The sequence below is a fragment of the Haliotis rufescens genome, unplaced genomic scaffold (genome assembly GCF_023055435.1).
Source record: "Haliotis rufescens isolate VD_foot unplaced genomic scaffold, xgHalRufe1.0.p SCAF_3, whole genome shotgun sequence".
In the NCBI taxonomy this organism is placed as follows: Eukaryota; Metazoa; Mollusca; class Gastropoda; order Lepetellida; family Haliotidae; genus Haliotis; species Haliotis rufescens.
The window spans coordinates 18564978-18589479 of NW_025964001.1; the positions used below are offsets into that span (position 1 = coordinate 18564978).

General features: G+C 37.5%; 1 protein-coding gene across 6 annotated transcripts in view; it reads left to right on the forward strand.

The window, feature by feature from the left end:
- LOC124137030 (kinesin-like protein KIF26B) overlaps nucleotides 1-24502 on the forward strand; it is a 324882-nt gene that overhangs the window by 223249 nt on the left and 77131 nt on the right. The window lies entirely within an intron of this gene.

A 24502-nucleotide genomic window follows, 5' to 3' on the forward strand; every position in this document is an offset into this window, starting at 1 on the left:
CTTGTCTCGGACGCGTTAGTGGACAAACACCCTCTATACAAGTTAACATATGGAAATGGCCCCCTAAGTCTTCCATACAAACTGTGCTGGTTCTATAGCCTCGTTATCTTCATGCATATCTCCTGCATGGGGTGATGTGTTCAACGCCTTCTTATTGTTGAAAGGCATCCAAAGTAAACGTTTTGATGTTATTGTGAGAAATGTCAAAGATGTATTTAGAACATAGGGTATTTTGATTATGTCAATAAGGATATGTATTTTACTTACTGATCATTGATCTTGAAGGTGCTGGTGATTCAGTTAAAATAACAGCCTTCTTGTTATGCATATTTTCCTAAAATATATAAATAATATTTTGTTGTATTTTTGGAGTTATTAAAAAATTATGACTATAGAATCCTCATATACTACTCAAAGAGGTTAAAGAACACCCAATTCATGCAATTCTTGCATATTAATTACGTTAGTCTCTCATGGCAGGAGTAGTATATATATACACAATTTGTTTTGGAGTGCAGATGTATGTTTTGATTGTTTCACATTTTGTCAAAAATATGAAAAATTGAATCCTTTACTATTTATGTAAACTATCAGTTTTGTTGATTCTCGTGGTTGGTTTTTAACATGTGAGAAAATGTCAGAAATAAATATGTTATCAATTTCTTTGATAATTGATATAATCATCATGGTATTATATTGTTTTAAATGTAAAATGAGAGTCTTTTGTGTCTCATATCAAATAACCTTGTCTGACTCAGCAACAAGTATTGTTTTTTGCTTAAAGTGCCACTAATAAGCTCTTGCCTATGTACTTATAACACAATCTAAAACAATTCAATAGTTTAAAGAAAAATATATTCATTTACATCAGTCCTATTTTATTAATGGGATCAAATCTGAGATATTTATAAGAATGTTTCAAATTGAATCAGGACAATGTTTAAAAAACCAAACATTTCTGTTTCTTTATAACTGAAAACAACTTTTGGTTGGTATAGCTCACAACTGTCATCAATTGGATTTTAGTATGAAATTTACAAGGATTAAATGCATTGGTTTCACATATTCTGAAATGGGGTTGATCCTGAATACAAAGAACTGGTCCCAAGGGGCTCGCTGTCAGTGCTCAAAAACCAAATCAATTTGTCAAAGTTGGGCTCAAAGGGAGCTAACTGTGTATGACTTGTATCACATCTCCTGGTTGTCAAATAAGAAAATCATGGCAGCCGATTTAGTGGCGACACACGAAGAAACTAAGTGGAATTTTGTTAAACATTTTTCAACACTGAATATATTTTCTCCTACAGAAAAAAACAAAACCTGTTGAAGTTCGATGCCATCGTTTTAAGTTAATGAAATTGTCATATATCTTACTTCATATTTGCTCGGTGAAATTTGAACAAGGGACACGTCTTCTTTTTGGGGGGCTTGACAAATCTTGCAAGCAAATCCAATTTCAGCATTCCCTTAACAATATTAGAGTTTTATCGAGATTGAAAATAAGGGTTAATTTTTCTTCATTTATCTGTTTTTGACAGTAAGTTTAAGATGAGAGGATGTGTTCACTGAGATAACATACATAGATCACCAAAGGTTTCAGTAAATCAGATTTCCCAAATCTATTTTTGTATATCCCTATCCAATGGCATTGTGTGTTTTCCCGCGATGTAATTTGGTTTTGTCCCTTACACGCTGACGAAGAAAAGCTATGCGGATATAATTCTCCCGACCACTTCACCTCAATAGGACAACTGATTGATGTTTATTTATTGGGTTAGAAGACAAGGGCAGCCCTCCCAAGGCAAAATACTGCCTAGTTATCTTAATTACCGACCTACAAATCCAGAAACATATAACTTTTATTTCGTCAGATAAGCTTGTGCGCGATATAAACATTTCTCCATCTCTTCTCAAGAATTGCCCCTTTTTGGAATTGGGAGCACTCATAAAACGCAGGGGAGGATGAAGTACTTACTTGTCACTGCTTGAGCTGCGATCACAGTTTATGACAGAGATTTCAAATACACTCTGATGAACAGTGTGGCGCTAAGATTATGGAGGAATCGGCAGAACATTTTCCTTCTTCCCATTTCTTTGATCTTGTTGATGGATTAGGTTTAAATGATCCTCCAAATTCTTCGCCTTGGTTTATGCCTGCTGATAGCTTCCCAAACATGGTATTTTTGGACACATTTATGTGCAGGACTGTCATAACATGGAGGATAATTTGGTTTGTTTTTAGTTGAGAAATTATGATTTGACAGCACCAGGAAATAGACAACTGTATCAAAAAATCGTCCTGTCACATCTGTGCAATAAATGATTTCTTTTAACTATCAAAAAACACTCTTAAAGTAATCAAAACATTTTCAGACACTAGAAGCATTAAAGAAACACATTTGATGTTTTTCAGATATTTGATTTGTTCATTTCAACAATTGTGTTTGTTCGGAATGAAATGGAAATGTGAGGATATATATTTCTGATGCTCATTTCATGTAAATATCAAAATGAAATTGTGTCATCTGAAGTCATGAGTATAGCCTTGCAAAAATCATTACAACATCAAACAGTTTACAAAAAAGATAAAAATATTATTCCTCAGATGATTCCAATATTGGAGGAAATCTGTGGAGAATAACCACATAAACCCACACTGAAATGTTAGACCTACATCAACTGGAGACCTTTTCCTTTGATTTTGTCATAAATTGGATTGATCCTGAATAAAATTGAATTTTTGGTTTATATCACCGCATATTATGCCCTTAAAGATGCCTATCATACTAACGTAAGCCTTACATGATCAAAGAACGTCTTTCCCAACTTTGGGGGTACTTTGATGTGGTGTTAAAGCACATCGCTGTGAATGAACTAGGGGGGTTTGGAAGTGTGAAGACTTTTTTGTGGTTAAGCATCGACCCCGTTATATGTAATAATTTGGTTAATTTGTTTGGCAACATTCTTACAATGGGAAAGGTTGATGTGGAGTATGGTCACTTGACAGCATAATCTCATGAGCACTGATCAGGAATTGTTTAGATGCAAATGGCATCTGAGTTGAGTTGTTGATTGGCTGAAATATTCATAGACTTGCTTCTAGGTTCTGCTGCCATGGCTGTGCTAATCTTTCAGGAAGCTGTATAAATGTTTGAAGTGAGTTCTTTGCATTTTCACAAACACAGATGTCTATGTAGGCTATAGCACCTCAAAGCTGTAACCCTCATTGAATGAAATTCGATTTAATGTCTTTCATCTTGTATAATATGAGGAACTGTGGTGACAGCGAAACATAAAGGCTATAGGAAAGAATTCCCGCCGGTGTCGTAGATGAAGATTTCCTGTGTAATAACTTGTAATTGGTAGAGTTTACCAATCTTTCCCCTCTATTAGATTCTTCCCATCATACATGAGTGGTTTCCTTTCATCGCTAAGCTATGAGGTGTCGGCGTACATTTGATATGTACAATATCAACTGGCAAAATCTACATCACCTTTGGTAAAGTTTGATTGAAGTCTTTCCGTTTTATTTCCCCATTATTGATTTTATTTTTTCACCCGAAGATTGAAATCAGTGTCAGAGGACAAAATGTGTAAATAGAATAAAATTGTATTCACGCCATCTTATGTTGGTGGCAAACGTGACATGTAGTTGACTCGTGAGGCATTATACGTCCCATACGTTGCTGGTATGTTCGTGATCCGAGCTGATGAGCGCCTACAGCAGGCTTGTAGAAATAGGTCTATCTAAATAGCCACAGTATTTAACACAATTAGGTGGTTTGGAATTGCTTTTCGGAGACTTGCCAGCTAACATGATTTGGGTGTTGGAATCCTTGGACTCTTAGGCAAACGTAATCAGAATGGGTCGGAATATTCCAAGGATCCAATTGTACGGAGATGGTACCAAGCTTGTTATGCCGTTGATCTTCTCGGGAAGTTTGGTAACAGAATAGGCACTCCTACATTTCATCGGGGCTGAGCATTGACTTTTGTTTAATCACCAGCCATAGGCTCAGTCAGCGCCCCTCGCCCCAGGTCATCTAGCGTTCTTTTATAAACCAAGCGCGCCTTAGATAAATTGCTTTTCATTGATGCTGATCACTAGCCTACACTATAATCTGCAGGCATCCTTGTTGCTTCTGGGTCCGTCCACTGTTCCCCTGTTTACATAGAGCCACTGTGTTTTAGCCCGAGCAGGGGAGGTTTAGACCTTAGTGCTCCTCTTGGAGAAAAGCTGCAAGAAGGGATGAATTTGGAGACAAATTGAAACGCTACTTGTATGGAGTTTTCTTAAGTCATAAATTTATCAGAGGGAATGCAGGGAGAATTAAAGCAGCCCTGCTCTTGATGTTGCTCTCACTTTGGCTGTTTCCCAGCCCCACATGGGAAAGAATATATATGCAGTTCAATTGGTTAGTTTTTAAAGTGTTTGACCTTGTTTTGCCCATTGAGTGTGGCAGCTGAAGGAGTTTCAAAGTATTTGTTTCAGGGATGCTGAATGTGGATAATCAACATCTTGTTGAATCAACTCTTGATGATTTGTTTAGGCAACAAAATGGGATGGCCCATTTTTTACGAAGAAAGTGTTCTAATACCTCTTGGAGAGACCCTCTTAGTCTTTCTGAACAGTGTGTTTTGAAACTGTTAATGTACTTTAATTGGGATGATTTGTTGTAGTGAATCATTATATCTTAGAGTCAGCTAGACTGAAAGTATTCCACTGCACTAAACTGTTTGGACAGTAACATATTTTAAAAAATCATCATCATCATCATCATCATCATCATCATAGTGTCAGTTAGAATACAAGTATGTCATAAATTCATGTTTGTACATCAACATATTCCAAACATCATCATCATCATCATCATCATCATCATCATCATCATCATCATCATGCTTTGTCCCCTTTACTACAGCAGACATAATCTCACCATTCCAACATGGACAAATAGATAATTAATGATATGATTATCATCAATAATAGAATCAGTATATATTGAAAGTGCTCCATAAAATCAATATTTCACTCTCCTGGTGTCAATACTTTAAAACATACAGAACTAACTTGCATACATCATGAAGTCAACACAAGTGTTGCAAGTTGTGCAACGTACAGGCCATCATTGTAGTTGCCACAGTTCGGGGGATATACAAGCTCCATTTGCACTTGCAAAAAACAATTTGGTGTCCTTTTTACGATACAACAACCCCTGCTGTTTATGTAATGGATCAACCACACCAATAACTGCCTTGTTACATGTCTCACTGATTTTCACATTGATGATGGCTTTCTTGGGAGTATGGCTGACAAATATCAAAGCAATTTGCCAATCTTTTGCCAACTGTTTTGTTTCATGTCCGCTTAGGCTCTTTTACTTTGGGGATAAAAATGTAGTAGCTATTTTATTTAAATATTGAGATGTGGAAACATGGCTGAAATTGTGAAAAAAGTCATAGAATTGGGGTGATGCAGACACACCAAATAAGGTTAAAGTATCGTAAACTTATTCGTGTATGTTTAAAATGCAAACTTTATGTTTTTAATCCATTAAACATCATGGCACAGATGTGATGTTTTCCCATTTGCAGTTTTGAAGAGAACATGATACAGAAATATAATTATTGAATAATATGAACAGCAAAGTCTGTTGCACTCTGCATTTTGATGGTTATTATATGGGGCCCAGATACTGAGTCAAAGCAAGTTTTGTTTCTGTTTTTGAATTTAATAGGTATTTAGCTGCAAAGTTTCATCAAATCAGACCTATAACTTTGCTAATAGGAAATTTTTAAAATCCATTTGGGATTGGTAAAAAAAATGCTTTACATGTAATTCTGTCTTTTTTGTCAGGTATGGTTTATTAAGGTTTTACCATCCATATTTCAGAGATGTTATGTGTTTCAGGATAATTGCCTGATTGACACTTTGAACCCTATGCAATGATCTGTTTGTTCCCAAAACCAGTGTGGTCAAGTTCTGTCAGATATTGCATGTGATTGGAACATACCTAAATAAATACAGTATCTGTATTGATAGCTTATCTCTGAACTCTCTTACATGTGTTTGAAGGCTGGGAATTAGTAGCGTAGTAGGTAAGGTGATTGCTCATACAGAAAACTCAGTTCTATTCCCCATATGGGTACAGCAAGCCCTTTCTTAGTTCTCCCATATAATGGCTGGAGTGTTCCTGACAACGGCGTAAAACCTCATTCACTCACTTACTTACACATGAAATGTTCAGTTAATGTTCAGATCTATGAATTAAACTTTTTCAAAGTATTTCAATCTGCAGCATTGAGATATTCTACTACATTCATGGAATCTCCAAACACTGGCTGACCCAGAATGCCAGAATTTGCTTCCAAGCCATCAAGAGGGTTAGGATTAAGAAAATAAAATAATATTTAAAATCTATAAATTCAACTATTTCAAAGATTGAATCCACAACAAGGAAACATTCCAGCCGTGTAGCTTCTGAATTAATTGAATCACCCGATACTTGTTGACCCCCAAACCCAGAAGTGGATTCAGAACAGTCGAGGCAGTGATTGTGAAGTTATACTTCGTATCAGTGTGGCTAAGGTTTTGCAGGTGAGACTGTAATTTGCGTATATGTCATGTTTGGACATATCTGTCACCATCTCCAGGCTGGTGGCTTATGTGTGACACCTGCAATATACGTCGTCTATAGCATGTAAGGGAGACTATGGCAAGACACGTAAGTGGCAGTCGATATCCAATTAGGAAGCGCATAAGAAATCAGTGTAAAACACAACACTGGTCAATAAACTATGCATGGGAGATGTGGGGGTCATAAAAAGATGACACGCCTTCCGAAAGGGGAAATTAAGTATGATAGATGCGTTGTCATTATAACATAAAAGTGTTGTCATTTGCCTGTTATTATTTGCTTTATTTTATGTTGATATTGTGTATTTACACATCAAACTATAAATTCTGACTTTGATCACTTCGGACTGAGTGACTGATTTGTCATTTTCTCAAGAAAAGTTTATTAGATGTGGCGAAACTTCAAGCAAATTTAAACTTTGGATAATTGTTAAAAGCTCTCTGTTATCAATCAGTATTGTCAGTTTTGAGTAGGAAGTGAGTGAGACCACCCCATGTCATTTCACCTACCCTGTTATTTACAAGTTATGCAATAAATCAAACTTTGACATGACAGGAACAGAGTTGCACAAACCATATGCTAGATACCTCGTGTCTTTAATCCATTGACATAAAGTGATGAGCGATAAAAACAAAGCTGACTTAAACAAATGTCAAGAAAAAGATAAAAGCAATTATGATAACCCCTGATAATAACATGTCATTTCATGAAAAATTCTGAATAAAAAATATTTGACATGCAAAAAATGTGTTGCTTAAAGATGCTTCTATTAAACAAAAGCAGACACTGTGATGGTGTATGAGATATGTGAATAATGAGCTCATTTCTCATGCCCATTCTGCCACCATCAATCTGGCCTTGTACACTGCATATTGAAATGTTCGCCTTAATCATTGCGCTAACTTGAAGACCCCTCACTGAATTCTACTTTCAAATAAAGATTGATAGCCTGTGCACGGGAACTTGGCACATCGTTTCATTTCCCCAAATTATGCATGAGTTATGTATTCACAACATCCTTATGTCTTACTGCTGGAATCTGGAGGAGAGATCTCGAGATCATCTCCTTCAGAGATCATCTATTTTGATCATGGTTATTTGAATGGAAGAAAACTTTGAATAAAACATATTGTCCTTGGAGCCCCTGCTTCAGGGCTAGAGCTTCAATTTTAGCCATCACTTTGTAATTGCCCAAATTCTGTTTTCAGACATTTTCGGAAATGTTGAAGGTTATAGTTTAAATAAATATTTACAAAACTCATACAATATTACAATCCTGTGACATAAAAACTCAAAACAAAAAGCTATCTGGTTTTAAAGACAAATTTCCCCTCAAGTAAAAAAGACAAATTTCCCCTCAAGTAAAAATAAGATAAGAAAAAGAATAAAATCACATTATCAATTGGTGTATGTTTATGTTATATTGCCACTTAAGGATTTTTAAATTTGGTTTCAAGATCTACGTCTTTGCAGAGAATGTAACCAAACTAACCTATAATATTTGTCTAGAATCCATACCAAGAATAAAAATGCTTTGCCCATAAGAAAATGTATATGCTTTCATGTCATTAACTTTGGTTACATAAATGGGTACCTGGAAGTAAAGAAATTGTAAGGATGGCATTATAGCTGGTATGTTGAACTTAGGAACTGCTCCTGGGCCCACTTGCACAAAGCGATCTTAGCGCTAAGATGATCGTAACTCCCATCTTTAACATAGGCTTACAATAGTCTTATTGCTAAGATCGCTTTGTGCAAGTGGGCCCTGAACTGTAGAACTGTAGAGGCAGGTCCTTGTATCAATATCTTTTGGTTGTATGAGGGGTACCAGTCAGGATAAGTAATGGATTTTTACATTAGCTATATCCCATAAAGTCATTATTACTCACAGCCAAAAGAAATGCGAACCATAGAAACATAGAGAGAAGTATGTACGTTAAGAAGAAATGTTTCCAATGTGTACCAATTAATGACAAAACAAACAATCAGTCGAGTGTTACCACAGTGTCTTTATTCTTATCATGATATGCTGCATGTGATTTCCAAACTTCACATGTGATGCGTTCATGAGCATCGGTTCACACAACATACCAGTGTGTTTGTTTGTGCATCAAACCAATCTAATATCTCTTGAATTTGAGTAAGTCTTCATATATTAACCGACATGTATGGTAATGGCGTTTCTCTTGACGATGAGCACAGATATTTACTACGAGTAATCATATGACATTTCATAGAATATTTGGTATTGTAACCAGGTACTACAAAATGGTATAAATTTGTCTCGATGAATTAACACATAGCGGCAGAATATGCAGCAGAATATTAATCTTAAAACAAATAATAATTACATTTCTAGTATAACTCCAATAAAAAATGTTCCGATTATTTTGTTATCATCAACTGGGTCATCCACTCTGTCTGTCTGATTCCCTTTCACTGTTTTTTGCTCTTTTTTTAACTGGTCTTGTCCACTAATTGGGTATCACATGATCCAGTGGCTTGAAAGTGACATATTTCCAGATACTGACTAGAGCTGGTAAACATAGGTAATTAATCGGTACAATTCTCTATCAGATGTTGTTTTTTAGCCCCTCAGTATGTAGCCTGTATCAGTATGATATAATAAAAACTTTCAATCACTTTGAGTAGGCATGCTTTTCAAAACAATATAGATTGTATCAGTAGTGTGCTCAATACATCACTTCATATTTGTTATATTTGAGGCACTATGTATATCAACCCGCCCATGAAATGATCAATTTGGGCATGGGGGTTCAGCTGTGTCAGTGCTACAATTTGCTGTGAAGAGTTGCATCCCTTAATCATGCCAGGATCTGCTGATCATTTGCTTAAGCCCTAGCTGGTTCCACCAGATGGTAAACAGACACAAAATTCATTATTTTGGACTTTTTTTCTACAACAAGCAGACATGATGAGGTGACATGTAGCAATAATAATTTTCAAAGCCATGCTGTTAAACCCAGTACATTTATACTATACAAGACTTTATTTTTGCATGGTTAGGATAAACCATGGCTTTATAATGGAGTTTGATTATATGCTGTGGATAATTGTTTGTTGGTGATCTGTACTCAATTTCCTCAACAGAAAACAACATTTACAAGTCTCTCTCTTTCATTGAGAATATAAACTTTTTTGCTTGCTGTGCCGGAGATAAATACTTTAAGAATTGCTTGTACACCTTATCATCTTGGCATCTTCCCTTTTCCACAGCCTGCATGATAAATGTCAAGAGAATGAATGCTTACGACTTTAAAACACTGCTTACTTCTCAAACAGTTCAAATGATTTGCACAATATAGCACGCATAAACTGTTAATTTAGTGGTTTTAAACTTCTAAAAAAGATTGAAATATGCTAATTTGTTCAGTGGGAAGCCATTTAAACTTGTGACATTATGTTGTGTGACACCGGTCCTACTTTTGCCTTTCTGTCACACATTGCAATAACTTAGGATTGTTTCATGGGAATTCTGGAGAGACTGGCAGTTTGCAACACTGTCAGGATGCACCAATAGTTCATTCTCTCATGCAATCCATCTTTCACAGCTCTACTTCTTCATCGCTTCTTCATCGACAATCTGTCAACAAGGAGGCCATCTATAGCCAAATCACAGAACCTCAATGCACCAAAATCTACCAATACGACAAGGTTACACACTCCCTCCCTCTGTCTTAGTGTTAATTACCAGGTTCATCTCAGCAACACTGTACCCTTGACCAGGTGCCATGTGATCTACACCAAGATTCAATGAGCACTGTAATTTGTTCGCCAAGCAGTATTGGGCTTGCATGCAGTGAGCATCACCGCTGGCTTGCTTGCTTCCTCCACTAACGATCGGCTCAAGTAGTCTCTCTGTCGGTGTGCTGCTCCGTGCAGTATTCGCTCCTTACTTACCACAGTGTGTTGAACTAAGGCTGCTGACTGTACAACTATGGTAGACTGGGGATTATTTCGATGTAAGGATTAATTTCACTGTCAACGATGAGTCGGTGAGTTTCATTTGAATTCATAATTGAGAAAAAGCTGATTTTGCCTTTGAATCAGCTGTTGAATTAGAAAGGTTAAAGGTTATGTTTTAAGCTTAGTGTGTTTGCACTGTGCAGTTCTGTGAGGTGTCGCTTCTGTGCTGTCACTCATATTGGTATCATCAGGTGATCAGATGCTGACTGTAGTAATACAGCTGTAGTATCAGTTAGTTACCTGTAGTATCACTTACCTGTAGTAATGATGCATGCACAATATGGAAGATAATCAATAAGAAATATATAATACATTCCTACTTTATGTATAATAATGCAATCTTTCAACATTTATGGTAATATTTTTTGTGAGAAAGGTCATAGTGTATTGTTCATTATGCAGATTGGATGTTATTTATATGCACTTGGAGGTCATGTCTGTATATATTCAAATATTAGCACAGGGCTGTTGTGATTTTCAGCCCCATGTAGGTCTGTACTGTTAAGGACATATGATACTCAGTGCGTATATTTTTTTGTTGCAAGAATTTTAATGGATCTGTTTTACTGTTTTTGCCTGGGGGGCTTGTTTGTTATAAACTGATGGTCATGTAATCTTCAGTCTTTCCAAAGCATATGGAGCTGTGTTTCATATCCTACAAATTAATCAGTTGGTTCTTGCCCAGAATGATTTTTCTTCCATTGAAATCATCAACAAGTGTAGTGATCTGCAGAACATAACGTCCTTGCTTAGCTGTTTAAGTGAGAATCTTTATACATTCACTGTAACATGTCCACCATTGCACAGATTCTCTGCAGTGAACTGCTCTGTTATACTAAGTAAACGTTTCTGCGCAAACATATTGTTCCTTGAGCTGATAGATCAAATTCACACCTGAACACATCTCCATTGCATATAAGGATCCAATTCCCACCAAAATAAATCCCCATTGCCTATATGGATCAAGTTCACACCTAACGCCATCAGGGAATATGTATTGTTAACAAATACCCATCTTCACATATCACACTGGCAGATATAGATCATAGAGTGAGGAGACTCTCTGGACCTCTTCCAGAGTGTCCGTTCCACATTAATGGCAGATTCCTTATTCAACAATCATGTTTCCATTACACAGACTGTGATTGGCCTTAAACTATATGTGGTCACCCTGCTATATACATGATTCCCCTTAAGCCGCAGGTAAATCCCCCTAGCGCCATCTCATTGCTTCCCCAACACTTACCCATCACATCTCCCCATATATCAACAATATTTCTTTCAACACATGGTTAGTTTTCTCGATTGTGTGACTATTTGTTGCTTGGACAATCTATCTCTGCGATGATTCTCTTGCCTTTATGGATTAGCGTTGTATATTGAAGCATTTCTCGTGTTCGCAGGTTAAGAATATTGATCAAGCGATGAGCACGGGTCGTGTGGCTTACGTTGCTCAGTTAGGTGGTCTTATAGCTGGGAAGTTTAGACTTGTTTGCATGTTGACATTGCTTGCATTGACATAAAAGAACAGGATGGGAAAAACTTGCGATGTGAAGTGTGTATGATGGTGTGGGTCAGGAAAGGTGCTAAAAGCTCTCGGGGACCCATTAATCACTGATGGTGATCAGAATGCTGGCCGGTCGTCTTATTGATCAGCCCCCAGTGCCCACAACATTGACGAAGAAAGTACCCAACGATAATGAATCCAATTTCACACCACGGAAGTGGCTGTTTTCCTTGACTATATCCAAGGGACAAGGTCTCGCTTATCCATACCATAATCTCATACGTCGCAGGTTTTCGTGCATGTCCTGTCAAATGCGGCTGTCGCAACACTGAGGTCGTTAATGGGCAGAAGTTGTTCGACAACATATGCAGAATTATCATGCTTTGACCCATCAGGAATTGTGGAGCTGTTACTATCTCCATTATGACTTCGGCCATTCGAAAACATTAGCATTGAAATTGACTGAGAATTCCTGAGCAGCATATCCTAGCAGGGATTAGGAAGGTGCGAACACATAAATAAATAGACTGGGAGGGAGAAGTAATTAATAGCCCGGTAGACCACTGTATCTATTAATTACTTTACTGGTAAAACAAATTGAGAAAGGGGAACCACACATTCCATATTGTTAAGCAGGGTCATTAAAGCTACACTGCTAGAATTGAACTGGGGAACTTTTTGATGAAACATGTTGATTTTTCATTGCTGTGCTTTTAGTGAGGGCAAAAATTTGCTTCGAAATGAGTTTTATTCACTCACGTTACTGCTGATGTCATTTACTTGAAAAAATATTTTGTAATGCAATCTAAACCTTCATGAATTGAGAGTGGTTTGTTGTCTGTGGAAGATCATCAGATTTGTCACAGCTCTAAGAACATTCTCTATAAAAATGGTTCTGAGCAGCAAATGAGGTCCATTTGTATCATTGCTATTACTGACCTGTCATCTCAGAGTGTTTATTCAGTGATGGTACCTCTTTAGTGCATTGAACTTTCATGGCTAACAAGGGAGGTGGTGTGAGCCCATGTGGTACAGCCTGCTCTGGCTGCAAATCCCCACATGGGTACAATGTGTAAAGTCCTTTTTTGTGTCGCTGCCATAATATTGCTGGAATATTGATAAAGTGACAAAAAACCTCACTCACTCACTCACTCACTCACTCACTCACTCACTCACTCACTCACTCACTCAACCACTCAACCACTCACTCAACCACTCACTCAACCATTCAACCACTCACTCAATCAGTATGTTTTTTATGACACTTTCAGCAATATTCCAGCAATACTATGGCGGGGAACACCATAAATGGGCTTCACACAATGTACCCATGACGGGAATCGAACCTGGGTCTTAGGCGTGACACGTGCGAATGCTTTAACCACTAGGCTACCCTACCGCCCCCATGATGTACAGCACTGTCACAGCTTTGCCTACTTTCTCCATAATGGCCAACAGTTTACAAGCATCATGAACTCATATGTAACATGCTGAAACTTTTCTTCTCAAAATCAGCATGTATTGTGTGTGCTTGCTAGTTTTACAGAAAGATTTACAACAACGTCCTAAATGCCATTGTATGTTACACGCACGAATTAGATATTTTCCACAATACTTGCAACTCCCTTTCAGGAAATCAATAAAATCATGAGCCATTGTTGCCTGACCACTTTATCTATACTGGAAACCCCTGTCGATATTTACCACTATTTATTAACTTCCAGAGAAATAGAATACTAATAACAGTTCTAAGTGAAAAATTCATCTTGACATTTCCAGCCCCTGTCAAAGTTATTTTGTCAAATGTACATGGTGGATCTCCTGATTTAGGTGGCCCTGGGGAACAAGCTTGTGTGTCATGTCAGACTCCAGTGTGATTCCAACACCTTGTGACAACGCCTTTTGACAACACTCTGTTGGGATATATGGATTAGCAATACCATTCTCCTGACCATTAGGAACCTTCCAGGCACTGATGCAGACATTTGTGTGTTTATTGACGTAATTGTTTATTATCAATCAGCGTTTAGGGACAAGTTCTTGGATTTCATAGTAAAGACCTTTATGGCTGATGTTATGATTTTGTTTACAGATAAATTCGTGCATGTACAAGTACATGTAGAAAGTCTAGAGGATTTCACATTGAATGTCAAGCTTATAGAAATATTTGATAGCAACAGCCCTCTTGGGGATCATGCTATCAAATTGGAAAATTATGTTAAGAAAATAAAACTGTGTTCATGGCCTCTCAGCAAGTGTTTTTCAAAATGGTATTCAATGTGTGTGGAAGTACAAGACTGGGAATTATTCCAATTTGATGTGATACTATAACTGCTGATTCGAAATTACAGCTGGAAAATCTCAAGTTCCAGGGGCAAGGTCACTGCTCAGATCATCCCAAATGGATTTAGGGACAAACCATTAAATGTGTGTGTGAGTGAGTGAGTGAGTATGGTTTTACGCCGCTTTTTGCAATATTCCAGCAATATCACGGTGGGGCACACCAGGAATGGGCTTTAAACATTGTACCCATACTGGAAATCGAACCCAGGTCTTTGGCGTGATGAGCAAACGCTTTAACCTCTAGGCTACCTGACCGCACCAAATGTGTGTGTGTGGGAGGGGCAAGTGGGCGTGGGGAGGAACTAGGATTATTATTTGAGACAGAATATTTTTCTCTAAAGGTGGAACCAAACAATGTTTTAGTGCTCACAACACATCATTTCCAGAACACCCAGCACATCAAATGACAATTATTTGTTTTGTAAACAGGAGCTGAAGGTTTTTTTTCACCAGCAGTTTTGGGTTGAAATTATATAATTCGAATAAAAAGCAGTTACAAAAATATGACCTTTTCCCTGTAATAGCAAAATCCCAGTTTAATCAGATTTCGTCATGTAAGAAATGCGTCTTAACTTTGACAACCTGATTTGTTTCCTCTGAACATTTTGACAATGTTTCTTTAAGATTACAGATTGCTTGTGTCCACCTCTTGGCAATATGTCTTTTAGATTACTTTGTACATTATTCATCAAATGAATTGTTGTGAATTTGAATGGATATTGTTTCATAGTCAGCAGTCTTGTTTAAGCATTATGTGTCCTTTACAATATTGTAGATGCTTATTCAAGACACTATTTATCTTACATTCTCTTATGCTGACTGGTTATATGAGAAAGTACTTTTGTAGAAAATCAAATTGGCAAAATATCTCGCAATCTGATCATATTTGCTGGTGATCTTTGAAATGCCTGGTTGTGTTGTATTCCTCATGTTAATAGGGTACCATTAACAACACTTATGTAATCCTCATGTTGACAAGGTACGTTTAACAACCATGATGTATTCCTTGTGTTGAAATGGTACCTTTAACCACACTAATGTATTCCTCATGTTGACACGTACCTTTAATAGTTTTGATGTATTCCTCATGTTGAAATGGTACCTTTAACAACACTAATGTATTCCTCATGTGAAAGGTACCTTTAACTGTACTGATTTACTTACGTTGACAGGTATCTTTAACAGCACTGTTGTATTCCTCATGTTGCAAATGTACCTTTGATAGTATTGATGTATTCCCCATGTTGACAAGGTACCTTTAACAATTTAGATGTATTCCTCATATTGACAAGGTACCTTAACAACACTGATGTATTCCTCATATTGACAAGGTACCTTTAACAACACTGATGTGTTCCTCATATTGACAAGGTACCTTAACAACACTGATGTATTCCTCATGTTGACAAGGTACCTTTTACAGCACTGTTATATTCTCCATGTTGAATGAATACCTTAACAGTATTGATGTATTCTTCATGTTAGCAAGGTACCTTTAACAGTTTTGATGTATTCCTCATATTGACAAGGTACCTTTAACAACACTGATGTATTCCTCATATTGACAAGGTACCTTTAACAGTTTTGATGTATTCCTCATATTGACAATGAACCTTAACAACACTTATTTGTCCCTCATGTTGACAAGGTACCTTAACAACACTTATGTGTCCCTCATGTTGACAAGGTACCTTAACAACACTTATGGATTCCTCATATTGACAAGCTACCTTTAACAACAATGATGTATTCCTCATACTGACAAGGTCCCTTTAACAACACTGATGTATTCCTCATGTTGACAAGGTACCTTTAACAGCACTGTTATAAGCTCCATGTTGAAAGGATACCTTAACAGTATTAATGTGTTCCTCATGTTAGCAAGGTACCTTTAACAACACTGATGTATTCCTCATATTGACAAGGTACCTTTAACATTACTGTTCTATGCCTCATTTTGACAAGGTTCCTTTAATAGTAATGTTGTATGCCTCCTTTTGACAAGGTACCGTTAACATTACTGTTCTATGCCTCATTTTGACAAGGTACCTTTAACAGTACTGTTCTATGCCTCCTTTTGGCAAGGTTCCTTTAACAGTGATGTATTGACTTCAGTAACAATATAGCCAGAACAGATCACTGTTTAGCATTCAGATGTAGCATGACTTAGGCCAGTGCTGTAAGACACCAGACTAAAGTAGAATAATTGCAGAATATGTAGACAAATCAAATGAGAGGAAGGATGAATGTTAAACAGTAGCTTATTCATGCCCCCTTGACACCAATTACATTCAATTGTCCTGGCTCTAACCTCTGGACATGAAGAAGGGTAGCAGAATTCAATTCACGTTGTCTAAACATTGACCCACTTTTCTTCCTCATTCTTTTCTTTTGACTTAGTCCTAGATGTTTTAAGTCCTCAGCTTGAGGTATGTTTTCCTTTACATATTGCTGTAGACTTCATTCTGCTAATTAATCTGTATATCCTTTGTCTAGAGAGTCCTAATTGTCCATGTATTAGTGAGTGTCCTATGCTTGATTCCTGAATCTGCAGTTGATTGTTGGTTGGTTGGTTTGTTGTTTAACGCCGCACTCAGCAATATTCCAGCTATACGATGGAGGTCTGTAAATAATCAAGTCTGGACCAGACAATCCAGTGATTGATATGGTGAGCATCGATCCACGCAATTGGGATTGATGACATGCATCAACCAAGTCACCGAGCCCGACCACCCGATCCCGTTAGTCGCCTTTTACGACAACCATAGTCACCTCTTACGGCAAGCATGAGTTGCTGAAGACCTATTCTACCCCGGAATCTTCACGGGTCTCAGTTGATTGTACTATGTCCTTTGTGTAGTCTTTGTAAAACGTCCTAGTCCTGTACCTACTGGATATTAGACCCATGAAGATTCAGGGTAGAATTGGTCTTCACCAACCCGTGCTTGCTGTAAAAGGCGACTTTGATTGTTGTGAGAGGCAAGTGGTCAGGCCTGCTGACTGTGTGGATCGATGCTCATGATGTCAATCACTGGATTGTCTGGTCAAGAGTCGATTATTTACAGACCGCCGTCATATAGCTGGTATAATGCTGAGTGCGGTGTTAAACAACAAACAAACAAACCTACTGGATATTACAGGATTTGGGAGGACACCAGGATTTGGGAGGACACCAGGATGTGGGTGGACACCAGTGGAGCTAGGACCTGGCTGATTGTGTATCACCGTACCTCATCCACCTTGATTGTCCCTTAGATTATTGGCAATTAATTTGTCTGAGATTCAGTATTTGCAGGCTGTTATATGTAGCTGTAGTATTGGTTACCACGACATCAAATAGCATTCACTCACTGAAGCTAAACCTTCTCCACCCCCTCAACAAAAATAAAAAAGTTTTATGACATAAGTTAACTTTAATAAAATAATATATTTATAGTCATGTGACCAAGGGGTGAGTGAGTATGGCTTTATGATGCTTTTAGCAATATTCAAGCAATATCATGGTGGGGGACACCAGAAATGGGCTTCACACATTTTATCCATGTCGGAAATCGAACCCATGTTTTCAGCATGACAAGCGAATGCATTAACCACAAGGCTACCTGACCGCCCTGACCAGTGAGTGACCTCATATGTCAAGAGACATGATAGTCACAAACCATCATTGTCAACATGTTAGCTAACTATCAGTTTAATAATCTAATTAGCAGACAACAGGTACTCATGAGCTGCAAGAGCATGAATCTGAGTCAGTTATAAAAGCATGTAATACTGGCTATGCTAAAACAGAAAAAACCAAGACCAAACAACGAAACCAAGACCAAACAACGAAACCAAACCCTTCCAATTTAGACAATTTATCCATGCGTCATATCACCAACATAAATGCAATCACAAGTTTGACATAGGGCTGACCACAAGCTCCGTGTCCCTCCTCTAAATGTGAAGGGCTGTGTGTGGAGATTGACAGGGATTGGCCCCTCTAACTATAGGTACATGTCTGGCTTAATAGCAAACATCTTGTGGCCCAGACAGTCTTCTGGCTTTCTTGACAAGATGGAATGCAAATGGCAGCACACACTATGACATAACATTTTTCACATTTCCAATCTCCTTCATAAACTTTCCATGAATTTAGACGAGTTTCTAGGCTTAGCTTTATTCCTGCTGTTGCCACTATAACCATATGTTGAACGTGCATCCTTGAAATGTATTTACGGTCATCACGTTATGCTCCCTGGTATTTGTCCTTCCATGTGTACTGACTTCAAACATGCCTATGATGCTTGCTCGGGGAGTATTGGGGCAATAAAAATACTTCTTCCTGGCTACTTTTTCTTTCATTCATCTTTTAGGGTTGGATGTCGGCCAAAGCAATTGATTTGTGAATTATCGCTGTTGGCAGTTCACTTAATCACTTTGTCTTTCCTCCAACCTAAGTTTTGATTCGGATGAGTTGTCAGTATGCCAGTGTTGATTTCTACACCCATAGAATCAATACAGGAATGGTGAGGAATGGTTTTCAGGTGATCAGTACCAGGCTCTCTCAAGGAAGTGATGATGGCACATATATAATCTCACAGCCTGCTGCTCAGCCTGTAAGCCTCGGCCAGCACAGTAGAACTTATTTGTCACCCACAATGATTTATATAGTACGTCTATAGGACCAATGATTGCAGCCCAAACAATTCTTGTTTCACCCCTCTTAGTCCTGACAGATGAGAAAACACATTCTTTACATTTGGACATTCATGTGAACCTAAATCACTTAAACCTGAAATGCTGAAGATGGGATTGCCCTACAAACCTATTTTTTATGCCACCCTAGACATTTTATTGACTTGTTTATAAAGTTTAATGTACCCATCATACCAGTCTTAAATGGAAAATTTAATCATGATTTTTTTCACAAAGCCTACATTTTGTTCTTTATTTTGAAAAGCTTGTAATTAGAATTACAATGTTTTTTGATGACGTCTGTTTTACTTATTTTATGTTTATTTTGACTTTTTTGATAAGTTGTTGGGAAAGCATGGTTTAAGATTCCATCACCTAAACCATTGCTATTTCTGTGTTCATATCATATGGTGATGTCAGTCCTGTTTTAGACTACTGGTTTCTGATGGAAAATCTTCATATAAGCTTTACAAGTTAATGAAGGGTTACACTAATATCCTATGACAAGAAAATGTCAAGATCGTTTTGCTTCATAGAAGGACATAGATTTAGCCTCTTTTGAAGGCGCAATTCAGTAATTACTCAGAGTATGGCAGAACTAAGAATTTGGAGATTTATCAAGAGTTATATCTGCTCCAAAGAAACCATCAGAATACTACAGGAATTATTTTGACAAGGAAGCGGTGTAATCAGAGAGATAGTGCAACATCAGCAGAAATACTGTTAGACTTTTGATTGATTAGTCTATAGACCAATCTGTCCATGCAGAAATATAGATGATAAATAAGAGAGGCTGTTTGTTGGTACAAAAAGATAATGGCAAGTTGTCTGCCAAAATAAACTTTTCTTTTATGCTACCAGTAATCCCGGAGGGATCCTGAAGCCCCAGAAATCCCAAACATCCTTTTTGACGTGTATATCAGTTTTAGGTTTTGCATAAGTGCTGATATTTGATCACTCAACCTACACCTAGTTGTGATTGTGAAGTGTACGCATTATATGCCAATATAGGTATTATCTACATTTTTCACATTCATAACAAAGCTTCGCTTTGTCGGTTAATTCTCCTGAATCACAATTGAGCCCACTTTGATAAGACCATCATAACAGTTCTTTTGTAGTCAGGTTTCATCATCACAGCTAAGTTTTAGCATGGTAGTATTTGTTGTATGTTTTTTTGAAAGAAGATCCATCTGGCGACCGCCATGGAAGCTTTGTAATTAGTTGTCAGGTAAACAGTACCATGTGTTTTGGTAAGGAATACTGCTTTCCTGCTAAACCTTTAAATTATGCCTCATATTTGTGAACATATAAAGTCAAGTAACACATATTAGCCTCTCCACATAGCTGTTGAAAATGGGAAACATTTTTATATTCAAGATGTTCCAAAATGATATTTTACTCTGGACATTACAACAATTTGGTGTCACATACAACAATAGTGGAATGATTTCATTAGATGTCACATAGATTAATAGTTAGTTCAATGGACTCCATGTTTGAAAATGCTGGGTGTTGAAATGACAAATTTCCATATGGAAGATAATCTATAAAATGGGATTTGTGTGTGTAATATTATCAGTTGTTGAAATCCAACAGTGTCAATCAAGATGACATGAGTGTTGATTTCAGGGTAAGCTGAACACATGAAGGGTCCCTTGAGCTAAGCAGGAATTATTTGATCAGCTGATAGAATGTTAACATTTAATCACAACTCTGAAATTGATATTTTCCTAGCACAAAGGTGCTTAACCTCAACAAAATTGTAGAAGACAAATGCACATGCAGATGACTTTGGACGATTCAAATGGAAAAGATTAAAAGGAAGATTGACAGAGACACTTACCAAACTTTAATAATACCAATAATGGGATTTCAGTTTTTGTTTTAATGAGAAAGCTCTTAGGTTTGACCACTTCTAAAGGCAATACATAGTATCTGCAGATGATACTATCAATTGGTTTGTCTCGGATAACCAGTAACCTTTTTTAAGAAGAATTTTCACCCTGATGGGATCTTGTGGCTAAAGATGTATCAGCGCTGTTGTCTCATCCTGCCACTAGGTGGCGATACAATCTGAAGGTAGACTATGGCTACTACCTTTCAGCTATAACGTTGTTGTGTGAATGCATTCTCAGCATACACTTTTTGTGGCTTTGTTGATAGTAAAAACAGTAGTATGTCTTACTTTGTTTGAGAGATTTCAAAGTGAGAGATTCTTTGCTCGGTGCCAAGTCCTTTGTTCCATGACAGAGAACTCCCACACAAAACTAGCATTCATTATCAGGAGTTTTTCAAGTGCCTCCGTGAACAATTCAATCTGAAATCTCACAGCCTTACTTGACATATACCTTCATTCCCTTCTGTAATGTATATGGTTGCCTCCTTTGTCTTGTGGACAGTTGTTGGTTCGATCACTGGTGATATCATACGAAAAGTTGTTAAAAGATGGTCTTGATGTTACCCTGCCTGGTACTCAGCATTACGGTGGTTGAATGTCAGTGAGCTGGCACTATAAAACCAGCCCAGTAGACGTAGTGACATAGACACACAGGCACACAAACACACATACACAGGCACACAGACACAAACACACAGACACACACACTCTTTCTCTCACACAGAGACACAGACACACACATGCATGCACACAGACACAGACACACACACTTTCTCTTTCTTTCATACACACACACACATTCTCAAACACTCTCACACACACACACAGACACTTTCTCACACAGACACACACCACACACAGACACATACTCAGAGAAACACAGACACACAGGAACACATACAGGCACACATGCAGACACACACACACACACACACACACACACACACACACACACACACACACACACACACACACACACACACACACACACACTTTCAAATCACTATACAAGTGAAATAATCTTGAACCCCATTTCAACTCAGCTTCTATATCATATCCGTTCAGTTTTCCTATAACCTTCTGATGGGGAAACATTTGGTGATTGGGTTTAAAGTGTAAATGGATACAGAGTGAAAAAAATAGCAACAGATTTAAAGCGTTGAGGATTTTTGTCTAACCTAGAATAACTTCAGTGTTTTTTGTTTCCAATTATAGAAAATCTCATTAGGATTTGAAACAACAAAGACTTCACCACCTTTCATATAAAATATTTACTCTAAAACTCCATGTCTACATTTGTAGAGAAATTTACACTTAGGGCTCTCCTTAATCAGAGGGGAATAATTTATAGATTGTCAGTTATTTCACTTTAAGGCTGCAACTCTTGTTACATATGTTTACCACAGAGCATCTCTTGGTGTCACCTGTGTCCAAACATTGAGAAAACAAAGTTGTATTGCACAAGGATTCCTTTGAAGTTGAAAGCAAGCAAAACCAGTGGAACAGCTTTAACTAATTTGGTATCGTTTCCTTTACTTCAGGGACAGATCTGATAGCGGGGTAAAAAGTTGAACTAGATTATGGTATTAGTGGGAATGCTCTAGGATGTAAACAGAGAATACATGTACAGTAATCTTGTAGACTCTATGGCATTTCCAGGAGCTATGGCACCGTCTCAGGAGACCAAATTTGTATGCCTGACAGCAAGAATATGTGCAACCTTGCTCCTTTGTCTGTTGAGGGGACATAACCTTTTTACAAGTTTCACATGGAACATGGCTTGATATCATGAAATTAATCTGGATATTATTTACAATGTTTCAATGTTATTTGGGCTGTATTTGTTTCATGATTACTCACTTCAATGATGTTCCTTGCATCAGTAATAGCTTTATGGGGTTAAAAAATTGAACTTGAAGTGAAAACAATATTGATCAATGTGGCATTTTTATATAATGTAGACATGCACTTCAGAAGAAAATCATGTATTTTGATGGATCAATGTAGGATGGTTTTTATTGTTTGAAAATGTGCCCATCTCATCAGTGATGTGAAGAGATATGAGGAGTAGGTTGAGAAAGAAATGTAAGTAAAAAGTGTGCTTCAAGACACATTTCAGTCAGTCAGCATGCTAGGAGCCACTAACCATGATTTCTAGCACTAGGTCTTGGCTCAGGTTAGCAAGAACAGTAAATAAGTAGAGTTTGAGAGAAATTTGGAACAAGGCCAATGGAAGCTTCAGAAATCTGGACTTTCCCCAAACATTTATTTGAAGAGTATGCTAGCTGGAAGCTGTGCGTGAAGATTGGATAATCAGGGTGTATGATCGGAGATTGATGTTATAAATCGGGATGATGGGATTGGAATCCCCCCAGGAAACCACGAATCCCCTCAGTCCATGCCATGGAGTGTAGGCACCGGTTCTGTTCAACAGCAGGGCTGGAAATAAATGCATTGTTATAGTGGGTGTCATGTCTTAAACAAGGATCTGCAAGCTCCAGGAATAAACTGTAACTACCGGACGAATCGGTTTTGGCAGATTATTGTATTTGCAGATGTTTTTAGACTTTCTTCAATGCATTTTTTGTAAAGAAATGGTAGTAAAGTAGAACTTTGTTAATCTGGACAGTACTTTCTTTTAGATTTTGAGTAATCAGTAATAGTTGTTATGGAGTACCACTGTGGAAATTGTGTGGATTTACAATAATCAGTAATGAATGGTTCTGGAAATTGTGTGGATTAATAGTAATCAGTAATGAATGGTTGTTCTGGAAATAGTGTGGATTAACAGTAATCAGTACTGAAGGGTTGTTCTGGATATAGTGTGGATCAACAATAATCAGTACTGAAGGGTTGTTCTGGATATAGTGTGGATTAACAGTAATCAGTACTGAAGGGTTGTTCTGGATATAGTGTGGATTAACAATAATCAGTACTGAAGGGTTGTTCTGGATATAGTGTGGATTAACAGTTATCATTACTGAAGGGTTGTTCTGGAAATTGTGTGGATTAACAGTAATCAGTGGATTGATGGGTTCAGTAAATGGATTTCACAATTTAACACAACATGACAAAAGTTGATTGAAATCTGGCACAACATTATGAGGAACAATAATCCTCTGTGTTGAATGTGAAAGGGCCCTACTGGTATAAGAACTTGCACTCCAAGCAAATAGCTGTATCATCCATGTAAGTGGTTAGGTTGATTGATTGTTGTTTAATGTCACAATCAGAAATATTCCAACAATATGACAGCGGTCTGTAAACAATCTTGTCTAGACCAGATAATCCAGTGGTTAAGATCATGAGCATCGATCCAAACAATTGGGATACGATGACATGCATCAACCAAGTCAACGTAGCCTGACCACTCAATCCATTTAGTTGCTTCTTACGACAAGCATAGGTAGGTTTACTGGGGAGCTATATTCCTACCTGGCGTCCCCACGG